We start from the raw sequence: 11,365 nt of genomic DNA, 5'->3' as shown, positions 1-11,365 counted from the left end.
ATTGACTACAGAAGGCTCAATACAGCCACCAGGAAGGATCATTTTCCTTTACCATTCATAGACCAGATGCTAGAGAGACTAGCAGGTCATGAATATTACTGCTTTTTGGATGGCTATTCAGGTTACAACCAAATTGCAGTAGATCCTCAGGACCAAGAGAAAACAGCATTCACATGTCCTTCTGGAGTGTTTGCCTACAGAAGGATGCCTTTTGGTCTGTGTAATGCACCTGCAACCTTTCAGAGGTGCATGCTCTCTATCTTCTCTGATATGGTAGAGAAGTTTCTGGAAGTCTTCATGGATGACTTTTCAGTATTTGGAGACTCATTCAGCTCCTGCCTTAACTATTTAGCACTTGTTCTGAAAAGATGCCAAGAGACCAACCTAGTTTTAAACTGGGAAAAATGTCACTTTATGGTGACTGAAGGGATTGTCCTTGGGCATAAAATTTCAAACAAGGGAATAGAGGTGGATCAAGCTAAAGTTGAAGTAATTGAAAAATTACCACCACCTGCCAATGTTAAGGCAATCAGAAGCTTTCTGGGGCATGCAGGATTCTATAGGAGGTTTATAAAGGATTTTTCAAAAATTGCAAAACCTCTGAGCAATCTGCTAGCTGCTGACACGCCATTTGTGTTTGACACAAAGTGTCTGCAGGCGTTTGAGACCCTGAAAGCTAAGCTGGTCACAGCACCAGTTATTTCTGCACCAGACTGGACATTACCATTTGAACTAATGTGTGATGCCAGTGACCATACCATCGGTGCAGTATTGGGACAAAGGCATAACAAGCTTCTGCATGTCATTTATTATGCTAGCAGTATTTTAAATGATGCCCAGAAAAATTACACAACCACAGAAAAAGAATTACTTGCAGTGGTTTATGCCATTGACAAGTTTAGATCCTACTTAGTAGGATCAAAGGTGATTGTGTACACTGACCATGCTGCTCTTAAATATCTACTCACAAAGCAGGATTCAAAGCCCAGGCTCATAAGATGGGTGTTGCTTCTGCAAGAGTTTGATATAGAAATAAGAGACAGAAAAGGGACAGAGAATCAAGTAGCTGATCACCTGTCCCGGATAGAACCAGTAGCAGGAGCATCCCTCCCTCCTACTGAGATCTCTGAAACCTTTCCGGATGAGCAATTGTTTGCGATTCAGGAAGCTCTGTGGTTTGTAGACATTGCAAACTATAAGACACAAGGTTCTCTTTCTGTAACCATGGAGAGGAAGCATGAAAAGCTTCTCTCACTGCAGAGTCAACCAAAGCCCCCACAGTCAAACTCTAAGTTTGGTGTTGGGAGGCCACAACCAAACTCTAAGTTTGGTGTTGAACCCCTACATTCAAACTCTAAGTTTGGTGTTGGGAGGTTCCAACCTTGCTCTGATTATCTGTGAGGCTCCATGAGAGCTCACTGTCAAGCTATTGACATTAAAGAAGTGCTTGTTGGGAGGCAACCCAATGTTATTTAATTATATCTATTTATTTTCCATTGCTATTTTATGTTTTCTTTAGGTTGATGATCATGTAAAGTCACAAAAACAAATGGAAAATCAAAAACAGAATGAAAAACAGCATGAAAAATAGCACACTCTAGAGGAAGATCATTCTGGCGTCTAAACGCCAGAAACAAGCATCTGTCTGGCGTTTAACGCCAGAAACAAGCACCAAGCTGGCGTTTAACGCCAGAAACAAGCATCAGTCTGGCGTTAAACGCCAGAAACCGGCTACATTTGGGCGTTTAACGCCAGAAAAAGGCAGCAGCCTGGCGTTAAACGCCAGAATTGCACAGTAAGGGCATTTTGTACGCCTAATTGGAGCAGGGATGCTAAATCCTTGACCCCACTGGATCTGTGGACCCCATAGGATTCCCACCTACCTCACCATTCAAATTCAAACCATTTCCCTCCCAAACCCACCCATTCACACACTTCCATCTTCTCCACTTCTTTCTCCTCTTGCTCGAGGACGAGCAAACCTTTTAAGTTTGGTGTGGTAAAAACATTGCTTTTGTTTTTCTATAATTCAGTGGTAGAGTAATTGACTGCAGATCAAAGAGCTATGAGGAAAGAGCAACAAAGGCAAGGAAGAGACATAGAGGAGCTCAAGAGCACCATTGGTTCTTCAAGAAGAGGAAGATGCCACCCTCATTAAGGTGGACCCATTCCTTAATCTCCTTGTTCTTATTTCCTATTTTTCGTTTACCATGCTTCATGTTTAATTATGCTTGTGTCTTTACTATATGATCACTAGTATCTAAGTGTCTATGTCTTAAAGATATGAATGTCCTATGAATCCATCACCTTTCTTAAATGAAAATTGTTTTCTGAAAAAGAAAAAGAAGTACATGAATTTCGAATTTTAAAATAGTTTAATTATTTTGATGTGGTGGCAATACTTTTTGTTTTCTGAATGAATGCTTGAACAGTGCATATGTCTTTTGAATTTGTTGTTTATGAATGTTAAAATTGTTGGCTCTTGAAAGAATGATGAAAAAGGAGAAATGTTATTTGATAATCTGAAAAATCATAAAAAATGATTCTTGAAGCAAGAAAAAGCAGTGAAGAACAAAGCTTGCAAAAAAAATGTGAAAAAAAAAAAGCAAGCAGAAAAAGCCAAAAGCTCTTTAAACCAAAAGGCAAGAGCAAAAAGCCAATAGCCCTTAAAACCAAAAGGCAAGGGTAATAAAAAGGATCCAAGGCTTTGAGCATCAGTGGATAAGAGGGCCTAAAGGAATAAAATCCTGGCCTAAGCGGCTAAACCAAGCTGTCCCTAACCATGTGCTTGTGGCGTGAAGGTGTCAAGTGAAAACTTGAGACTGAGCGGTTAAAGTCGAGGTCCAAAGCAAAAACAGAGTGTGCTTAAGAACCCTGGACACCTCTAATTGGGGACTCTAGCAAAGCTGAGTCACAATCTGAAAAGGTGCACCCAGTTATGTGTCTGTGGCATTTATGTATCCGGTGGTAATACTGGAAAACAAAGTGCTTAGGGCCACGGCCAAGACTCATAAAGTAGCTGTGTTTAAGAATCAACATACTGAACTAGGAGAATCAATAACACTATCTAAATTCTGAGTTCCTATAGATGCCAATCATTCTGAACTTTAAAGGATAAAGTGAGATGCCAAAACTGTTCAGAAGCAAAAAGCTAATAGCCCCGCTCATCTAATTAACACTGATCTTCATAGATGTTTTTGGAATTCATTGTATATTCTCTTCTTTTTATCCTACTTTGTTTTTAGTTGCCTGGGGACAAGCAACAATTTAAGTTTGGTGTTGTGATGAGCGGATAATTTATACGCTTTTTGGCATTGTTTTTACTTAGTTTTTAGTATGATTTAGTTGGTTTTTAGTATATTTTTATTAGTTTTTAATTAAAAATCAGATTTCTGGACTTTACTATGAGTTTTTGTATTTTTCTGTGATTTCAGGTATTTTCTGGCTGAAATTGAGGGAGCTGAACAAAAATCTGATTCAGGCTGAAAAAAGGACTGCTGATGCTGTTGGATTCTGACCTCCCTGCACTCAAAGTGGATTTTCTGGAGCTACAAAACTCCAAATGGCGCTCTCAATTGCGTTGGAAAGTAGACATCCAGGGCTTTCCAGCAATATATAATAGTCCATACTTTGCTCAAGGATAGACAACGTAAACTGGCGTTCAACGCCAGTTCCATGTTGCAGTCTGGCGTCCAGCGCCAGAAACAAGTTACAAGTTGGAGTTCAACGCCAGAAATAGGTTACAACCTGGCATCGAACGCCCAAAACAGCCCAGGCACGTGAAAAGCTTAAGTCTCAGCCCCAGCACACACCAAGTGGGCCCCAGAAGTGGATTTCTGCACTATCTATCATAGTTTACTCATTTTCTGTAAACCTAGGTTACTAGTTTAGTATTTCAACAACTTTTAGAGATTTATTTTGCACCTCATGACATTTTAGATCTGAACTTTGTACTCTTTGACGGCATGAGTCTCTAAACTCCATTGTTGGGGGTGAGGAGCTCTGCTGTGTTTCGATGAATTAATCCAACTATTTCTGTTTTCTATTCAAACACGCTTGTTTCTAGCTAAGATGTTCATTCGCACTTCAATATGATGGATGTGATGATCCATGACAGTCATCACCATTCTCAACCTATGAACGCGTGCCTGACAACCACCTCTGTTCTACTTTCGATTGAATGAATATCTCTTGGATTCCTTAATCAGAATTTTCGTGGTATAAGCTAGAATCCATTGGCAGCATTCTTGAGAATCCGGAAAGTCTAAACCTTGTCTGTGGTATTCCGAGTAGGATTCAGGGATTGAATGACTGTGATGAGCTTCAAACTCGCGAGTGTTGGGCGTAGTGACAGACGCAAAAGGATCAATGGATCCTATTCTGACATGATCGAGAACCGACAGATGATTAGCCGTGCGGTGACAGCGCACCTGGACCTTTTTCACTGAGAGGACGGATGGTAGCCATTGACAACGGTGATCCACCAACACACAGCTTGCCATAGGAGGAACCTTGCGTGCGTGAAGAAGAAGACAGGGAGAAAGCAGAGATTCAGAAGACAAAGCATCTCCAAAACTCCAACATATTCTCCATTACTGCATACCAAGTATTTATTTTATGTTCCCTTGTTCATTTGCAAGTCAACTGATAATTATAATTGACCTCCTAACTGAGATTTACAAGATAACCAGAGATTGCTTCAAACCAACAATCTCCGTGGGATTCGACCCTTACTCACTTGCTGGTTAGTGGTACGAATTGTGAAAAGTGTGATTCACAATTCGTGCACCAATTAGCCGTGCCGTGACAGAGCATTTGGACCTTTTTCACAGAGAGGATGGGATGTAGCCATTGACAACGGTGATGCCTTACAGAAAGCTTGCCATGGAAAGGAGTAAGAATGATTGGATGAAGACAGCAGGAAAGCAGAGGTTCAGAGGAACGAAAGCATCTCTATACACTTATCTGAAATTCTCACCAATGAATTACATAATTATTTCTATCTTTATTTTCTGTTTATTTATTATTATTATTCGAAAACTCCATAACCATTTAATATCCGCCTGACTGAGATTTACAAGGTGACCATAGCTTGCTTCAAGCCGACAATCTCCGTGGGATCGACCCTTACTCACGTAAGGTTTTATTACTTGGACGACCCAGTGCACTTGCTGGTTACTTGCGCGAAGTTGTGAAGTTATGTTTGGACCATGGTATTGTGCACACGTTTTTGGAGCCATTGCCAGGGAATCAATTTCGAACAACAATTTAAGTCTGAATCACAATTTCGAGCACCAAGTTTTTGGCGCCGTTGCCGGGGATTGTTCGAGTTTGGACAACTGACGGTTCATCTTGTTGCTCAGATTAGGTAATTTTATTTTAATTTTAAGCTTTTTATTTTTTATTTTATTTTCAAAAAAAAATTTTCAAAAAATTATATTTTTCTTCAGAATTTTTAAGAATGAATTCTAGTGTTTCATGATGATTTGTTGAATCCTGGCTGGCTGTAAAGCCATGTCTAAATTCTTTTGGACTGAGGATTCAACTAATCACTTCAATGCATGTAATAGCATACTAAAGCTTGGCTGGCCATTGGTCATGTCTAGTGTTTTGGACCGGAGCTTTCAATGAAAGCTTGGCTGGCTAGTGAGCCATGTCTAATTCCTGGACTGAAGCTTTTGACTAAGAGTACAAGATTCCTGGAATTCATATTAAAAATTTTGAAATCCTTATTTTTCTTTTTCAAATAATTTTCGAAAAAAATACCAAAAAATTTCATAAAATCATAAAATCAAAAATATTTTGTGTTTCTTGTTTAATTCTTGAGTCAAATTTTTAAGTTTGGTGTCAGTTGCATTTTTTTCTAAAAATTTTTGCATTTTTCGAAAATTCATGCATTCATAGTGTTCTTCATGATCTTCAAGTTGTTCTTGGTAAGTCTTCTTGTTTGATCTTCATATTTTCTTGTTTTGTGTCTTTTCTTGTTTTTCATATGCATTCTCAATTTGTTAATGTCTAAAGAATATTAAAAATTTTTAAGTTTGGTATCTTGCATGTTTTCTTTTCTTGAAAATTTTTCAAAAATAAGTTTTTGGTGTTCATCTTGACATTCAAAGTGTTCTTGGTGTTCATCTTGACATTCATAGTGTTCTTGCATGCATCATGTGTTTTGATTCATAATTTTCATGTTGTGAGTCATTTTTTTTGTTTTTCTCTTTCATCATTAAAAATTTAAAAATCAAAAAAATATCTTTCCTTTTTTCTCTCATAAATTTTGAAAATTTGAGTTGACTTTTTCAAAACTTTTTAAAATTTAGTTGTTTCTTATGAGTCAAATCAAATTTTCAATTTAAAAATCTTATCTTTTCAAAATCTTTTTCAAAAATCAAATCTTTTTCATTTTTTTTATTTATTTTCGAAAATTCTAAAAATATTTTTCAAAAATCTTTTTCTTAATTTTATATCATATTTTCGAAAATATCATCAACAATTAATGTTTTGGTTCAAAAATTTCAAGTTTGTTACTTACTTGTTAAGAAAGATTCAAACTTTGAGTTCTAGAGTCATATCTTGTGATTTCTTGTGAATCAAGTCATTAGTTGTGATTTTAAAAATCAAATCTTTTTCAAAACTAATTTCAATCATATCTTTTCAAAAATATCTTTTTATCTTATCTTTTTCAAAATCATATCTTTTTTAATCATACCTTTTCATATCATATCTTTTTCAAATATCCTTTCTAACTTCTTATCTTTTTCAAATTGATTTTCAAATCTTTTTCAATCAATCTTATCTTTTTGTTTCAATCATATCTTTTTCAAATTTCAATCTTATCTTTTCAAAATTTGATTTTCAAAAAAAATCTCTTTCCATTAACCACTTGACTTTTTATTTTCTTATCTTTAGTATAACTGCCCAACTAACTCTTTACCTTGAATTTTCGAAAATCCCTTCCATCTTTTTCAAAATTCCTTTTTAATTAACTAATTAGTTTTGATTTTAAATTTAATTTAATTTTTGAATTCTAAGTTTAATTTTAAAAATATTTTTTATTTTTATTTTTGAAATTTAACTTTAAATTTTAATTTTTATTTTAATTAATTTTCGAAAATCATTAACTCTTTTTCAAAATTAATTTTCGAAATTCCCTCTCTCTTATCTCCTTCTATTTATTTATTTATTTACTAACACTTCTCCTCATCTCATATCTCTGCTCCCCTCACCCTTGTGTTTGGATCCTCCTCCCTTCTCTTTCTTTACATTACATTCTTTTTTTCTTCTACTCACACAAAGGAATCTCTATACTGTGACATAGAGGATTCCATATTTTCTTTGTTATTCCCTTCTTTGTCATATGAGCAGGAGCAAGGACAAGAACATTCTTGTTGAAGCAGATCCTGAACCTGAAAAGACTCTAAAAAGGAAACTAAGAGAAGTTAAAATACAACAATCCAGAGACAACCTTACAGGAATTTTCGAACAAGAAGAAGAGATGGCAGCCGAAAATAATAATAATGCAAGGAGGATGCTTGGTGACTTTACTGCACCTAATTCCAATTTACATGGAAGAAGCATCTCCATTCCTGCCATTGGAGCAAACAATTTTGAGCTTAAGCCTCAACTAGTTTCTCTGATGCAACAGAACTGCAAGTTTCATGGACTTCCATCTGAAGATCCTTTTCAGTTCTTAACTGAGTTCTTGTAGATATGCGATACTGTTAAGACTAATGGAGTAGATCCTGAAGTCTACAGGCTCATGCTTTTCCCGTTTGCTGTGAGAGACAGAGCTAGAGTGTGATTAGACTCTCAACCCAAAGATAGCCTGAACTCTTAGGATAAGCTGGTCACGGCTTTCTTAGCCAAGTTCTTTCCTCCTCAAAAGCTGAGTAAGCTTAGAGTGGATGTTCAAACTTTTAGACAGAAAGAAGATGAATCCCTCTATGAAGCTTGGGAGAGATACAAGGAACTGACTAAAAAGTGTCCTTCTGACATGCTTTCAGAATGGACCATCCTGGATATATTCTATGATGGTCTGTCTGAACTAGCTAAGATGTCATTGGATACTTCTGCAGGTGGATCCATTCACCTAAAGAAAACGCCTGCAGAAGCTCAAGAACTCATTGACATGGTTGCTAATAACCAGTTCATGTACACTTCTGAAAGAAATCATGTGAGTAATGGGACGCCTCAGAAGAAGGGAGTTCTTGAAATTGATACTTTGAATGCCATATTGGCCCAGAATAAAATATTGACTCAGCAAGTCAATATGATTTCTCAGAGTCTGAATGGAATGCAAGCTGCATCCAACAGTACTCAAGAGGCATCTTCTGAAGAAGAAGCTTATGATCTTGAGAACCCTGCAATAGCAGAGGTGAATTACATGGGTGAACCCTATGGGAACACCTATAACCCCTCATGGAGAAATCACCCAAATTTCTCATGGAAGGATCAACAAAAGCCTCAACAAGGCTTTAATAATGGTGGAAGAAACAGGTTTAACAATAGTAAACCTTTTCCATCATCCATTCAGCAACAGACAGAGAATTCTGAGCAGAATCCATCTAGCTTAGCAAATTTAGTCTCTGATCTATCTAAGGCCACTCTGAGTTTCATGAATGAAACAAGGTCTTCCATTAGAAATTTGGAGGCACAAGTGGGCCAGCTGAGTAAGAATATCACTGAAACTCCTCCTAGTACTCTCCCAAGCAATACAGAAAAAAAATCCAAAAGGAGAGTGCAAGGCCACTGAAATAACCATCATGGCCGAAACCATAAAAGAAGGGGAGGACGTGAATCCCAAGGAGGAAGACCTCCTGGGACGTCCAGTGATCAATAAGGAGTTTCCCTCTGAGGAACCAAAGGAATCTGAGACTCATCTAGAGACCATAGAGATTCCATTGAACCTCCTTATGCCATTCACGAGCTCTGAAGAATATTCTTCTTCTGAAGAGAATGAAGATGTTACTGAAGAGCAAGTTGCCAAGTTCCTTGGTGCAATCATGAAGCTGAATGCCGATTTATTTGGTAATGAAACTTGGGGAGATGAACCTCCCTTGTTCACCAATGAACTAAATGCATTGGATCAACTGAGATTGCCTCAGAAGAAATAGGATCCTGGAAAGTTTCTAATACCTTGTACCATAGGCACCATAACCTTTGAGAAGGCTCTATGTGACCTTGGGTCAGGAATAAACCTCATGCCACTCTCTGTAATGGAAAAACTGGGAATCTTTAAGGTACAAGCTGCCAGAATCTCATTAGAGATGGCAGACAACTCAAGAAAAGAGGCTTATGGACAAGTAGAGGATGTGTTATTAAAGGTTGAAGGCCTTTACATCCCTGATGATTTCATAATCCTGGATACTGGGAAGGATGAGGATGAATCCATCATTCTTGGAAGACCCTTCCTAGCCACAGCAAGAGCTGTGATTGATGTTGACAGAGGTGAACTAGTCCTTCAATTGAATGAGGACTTCCTTGTGTTTAAAACTCAAGGTCATCCTTCTGTAAACATGGAAAAGAGGCATAGTAAGCTTCTCTCAGTACAGAGTCAACTAAAGCCCCCACAGTCAAACTCTAAGTTTGGTGTTGGGAGGCCTCAGCCAAACTCTAAGTTTGGTGTTGAACTCCCATATCCAAACTCTAAGTTTGGTGTTGGGAGTCTATAAAATTGACCTGATCACCTGTGTGGCTCCATGAAAGTCCACTGTCAAGCTATTGACATTAAAGAAGCGCTTGTTGGGAGGCAACCCAATTTTTATTTATCTAATTTTATTTTTATTTTATTATTCTTTCATGTTTTATTAGGTTCATGATCATGTGGAGTCACAAAATAAATAGAAAAATCAAAAACAGAATAAAAAACAGCAGAAGAAAAATCACACCCTGGAGGAAGAGCTTACTGGCGTTTAAACGCCAGTAAGGAGCATCTGGCGTTGAATGCCCAAAACAAGCAGCATCCTGGCGTTCAGACGCCAGGAATGCACACTGAGGAAAGCTGGCGCTGAATGCCAAAAACAAGCATAGAACTGGCGTTCAATGCCAGAAACATGCTGCATCTGGGCGCTGAACGCCCAGAACAAGCATCAATTCGGCGTTTAAATGCCAGAATTGCATGCAAAGGCATTTTACATGCCTAACTGGTGTAGGGATGTAATTCCTTGATACCTCAGGATTTGTGGACCCCACAGGATCATCTCAGCATCTGTGGGCCCCACAGAATCCCCACCTACCTCCACTCATATTCTTCCATCTTCTCAATGTTCATCCTCTCTTCCCAATAAACACCCTTCCCCAAAACCCTTCACCAATCACCTCAAGCTCTCTTCCCTACTACCCCTTCACCACTCACATCCATCCACTCTTCCCCATAAACCTACCTCATAAAGCCCACCTACCTTCAAAATTCAAAATCACTTTTCCACCCAAACCCTCCCCACATGGCCGAACCTTAACCCCTTTCCCTCCACTATATAAACCTCTCCATTCTTCTTCATTTTCACACCTCACAACCCTATCTTCCCCTTCTTGGCCGAAATACAACCCTCTCTCCCTCTCCTCCATTTCTTCTTCTTCTTCATCTTTTCTTTCTTCTCTTGCTCGAGGGCGAGCAATTTTCTAAGTTTGGTGTGGTAAAAGCATAAGTTTTTTGTTTTTCCATTACCATTGATGGCACCTAAGACCGAAGAATCCTCTAGAAAAGAGAAAGGGAAGACAAAAGCTTCCACCTCCGAGTCATGGGAGATGGAAAGATTCATCTCCAAAGCCCATCAAGACCACTTCTATGATGTTGTGGCCAAGAAGAAGGTGATCCCCGAGGTCCCTTTCAAACTCAAGAGAAATGAGTATCCAGAAATCCGACATGAAATCCAAAGAAGAGGTTGGGAAGTTCTAACAAACCCCATCCAACAAGTCGGAATTCTAATGGTTCAAGAGTTCTATGCTAATGCATGGATCACTAGGAACCATGATCAAAGTAAGAACCCGAACCCAAAGAATTATCTCACCATGGTTCGGGGGAAATACTTAGATTTTAGTCCGGAAAATGTGAGGTTGGCGTTCAACTTGCCAATGATGGAAGAGAACGCACACCCCTACACAAGGAGAGTCAACTTTGATCAAAGGTTGGACCAAGTCCTCATGGACATATGTGTGGAAGGAGCTCAATGGAAGATTGACTCAAAAGGCAAGCCGGTTCAGCTAAGAAGGCTTGACCTTAAGCCTGTAGCTAGAGGATGGTTGGAGTTCATTCAATGCTCAATCATTCCCACTAGCAACCGGTCTGAAGTTACTATAGACCGGGCCATCATGATCCATAGCATCATGATTGGAGAAGAGGTGGAGGTTCATGAGATTATACCTCAAG

At 38.4% G+C, this 11,365-nt stretch overlaps 1 non-coding gene across 1 annotated transcript; it reads right to left on the bottom strand.

Moving 5' to 3' along the window:
* Positions 1–7,888: 7,888 nt before the first annotated feature.
* Positions 7,889–7,996, bottom strand: LOC112774420 (small nucleolar RNA R71). The gene has a single exon (XR_003188912.1). It is a non-coding gene; the product is annotated as a small nucleolar RNA R71 (small nucleolar RNA).
* Between the last annotated feature and the right edge of the window lie 3,369 nt (positions 7,997–11,365).

This window comes from Arachis hypogaea, chromosome 18 (assembly GCF_003086295.3).
Source record: "Arachis hypogaea cultivar Tifrunner chromosome 18, arahy.Tifrunner.gnm2.J5K5, whole genome shotgun sequence".
Lineage (NCBI taxonomy): Eukaryota > Viridiplantae > Streptophyta > Magnoliopsida > Fabales > Fabaceae > Arachis > Arachis hypogaea.
The sequence above is the reverse complement of the archived record's forward strand: the minus strand, read 5'-3'. Positions and strand labels throughout refer to the sequence as shown.